The sequence below is a fragment of the Neofelis nebulosa genome, chromosome 11 (assembly GCF_028018385.1).
Source record: "Neofelis nebulosa isolate mNeoNeb1 chromosome 11, mNeoNeb1.pri, whole genome shotgun sequence".
Taxonomy (NCBI): domain Eukaryota; kingdom Metazoa; phylum Chordata; class Mammalia; order Carnivora; family Felidae; genus Neofelis; species Neofelis nebulosa.
The window spans coordinates 85,105,372-85,107,702 of NC_080792.1; positions in this window are offsets into that span (position 1 = coordinate 85,105,372).

Below are 2,331 nucleotides of genomic sequence, written 5' to 3' on the forward strand. Positions count from 1 at the left end.
CCCAGCTGCCACAACAGACAAACCTGGAATCACGGGGGCTGAACACACTCACGGCTTGCCTCTCGCTCACCTGAAGGCTGCTGAGGGTGCGCACCCCTCCTCCCTCCGTGGACAGCACGCGTCCTCCGTGTTGGGCGCGGTGCGGGGAAGAGAGACACCGGACAGCTTTCCTCCATCGTGACCGGCTCTCATCCTGGAAGCGACATGTGGCGGGGGGGGGGGGGGGGGTGGAGCCTGGGGAGGGACAGAGGAGGCACCTGATGCAGCCCGAGGGGACAGGAGGCTTCAGGGAGGAGGGGACCAGCAACCGCAGCCTTGGACAGAGACGCGTCTGTGATGATCCCGGGCGTAGCCAGGGAGAAACCTTGTAGGGCGCCCAGGTTTCTTCAACTTTCAGGCTGGGATATGGAATCGAGGTTTCGTCTGGAGAAAGAAGGATGGGGCAGAAGTGGGGCGATTCGTTGAGGTTTGGTCGACCTGGAGACCCTGGAGACCGGGTCCACTGACCCCTTGAACTTGGATCGGAAAACACATCTTTACTCTCATTTACCGCTAACTGCAGTGTGGTGTTTCTGTCCACTACGGGCGACATAGCACAGACGTAAGTATAGCGGGTTAAGACTGTGGCATCAGGGGAGATCGCACATGGTTTATAGCACATTTCGCCTGTCGGAGCCACGTCAAAAAAATACCGCGTTTACTCATCACTACATTCAAATCATGAGAGTCATGAGGCTAGAATCTTCACTTTAGCCAACAACGCCCGATGGTGGGGTGAATCGGCGGGGGGCCCTGGGAGCTGCAGCTGAGGGAATCTGCCGGGCTCTTGGGTGGCATTGGTGACCCCTGTGGGTGGGCGTCTTTCCCCGGGACCTGGGTCATTGTAGCTGCGGAGGCGGCCACCCGGCCCAGGTCGAGTGGGGGCTGCAGCCTGGGTTCAAAGCTCAGCTGGGAAGTGAGTTTGTTACCACTCGAGGAGAATCTTTGGCTTTTGATCACCCGTGGCCGTTGAAACCTTTGCTCTGTGCGAGCGGAGATCCACAGTGGTTCGCTAGCCCCCCAAAGCGGGGTTTTCAGGAGTTCCTGCGATCAAGGGGTTGAAAGCTTAACATCTGGAGGCAGACTGGCCCCGGGGTAACATCCCACCAGCCCACCTACTGGCTGCAGGCCCTTGGGCCAGGGAAGTGACTTCCCCGGGCCTCAGTTTCCTTGTTTTATTTTATTAATTTTTTTTTAATGTTTATTTATTTATTTTGAGAGACAGAGCATGAGCAGGGGAGGAGCAGAGAAGAGAGAGACACACAGAATCCGAAACAGGCTCCAGGCTCCGAGCTGTCAGCACAGAGCCCGACGCGGGGCTCGAACTCCCAAACCGTGAGATCATGACCTGAGCCGAAGCCGGACGCTCAGCCGACTGAGCCACCCAGGCGCCCCGGGCCTCAGTTTCCTTATTTGTAAAATGGGAACGGCGGTATCCAGCCCAGAAGGCAGTGCTGAAGCCTTAGGGTGACAAGGCGCTTACCTCATTTCTTGGCCCGAGGGGAGCGGTGCTCAGTACATGGTGGCCGGTGGTTGAGAATGTCCTTTCCCCCGGGGGCCAGAGCCAGCAGCAGGGTCCCTTCCCCTCCTGCCCTCTTTGCTCAGGCTTCATACTGCAGCAACGGAGCCTCCTTCTCCAGGCTCCTAAATCAAGCTGAGCGGTGAAACGAGTCTGGCCCATCAGCAGGGACATTTCCACTCGGAGCAGCTTTGAGATAGCGGGGTTTGCCCATGGCGTTTCTGCTTGGGCACTGGGCCTGTCTGGGCTGTTTACTGCAGGACGCCTGGAGGATGTGAGCAGGGAGCGGGGAGAAGGACGTGGAGCCTTCTGTTGCCTTCAGGAGCCCCGCAAAGGCAAGGGGAGGACGGCAGGGCTCCGGGAGTATAGAGTCCCCACCTGTGGGGCCCTGGGTGTGAGCCTGAGAATGCCTCCTGGCCACGACCTGGGCGGGGGCCTCCGGCAAGAGAGTGGTTCTGAGCCTCGGTTTCCCCCTCTGTCGGACGGAGGGAAAGGAGGCAAGAGTCCAATGAAATGGCCAAGGAAGAGCTCCGTGCCAGGCACACAGAACACAGGAATGTTGGGCAGCTTCCTTAGCAGACAGGATGCACAGAGCTGAGCCCCGCGTGGCCTCGGCCGAATGCAGACTGGGGACGGGGGTGCGGTGCGGTGTGTTTGGTCCATTTGGCCTGCCTTGGCTAGGCCGCCCCCGCTGGCACCTTGGGGCCACCCACCTGCGTCTTCTCTCTTCTGTACTTCCAGCCACAACCCGAGATTCTCAGCAGCTGTTTGCC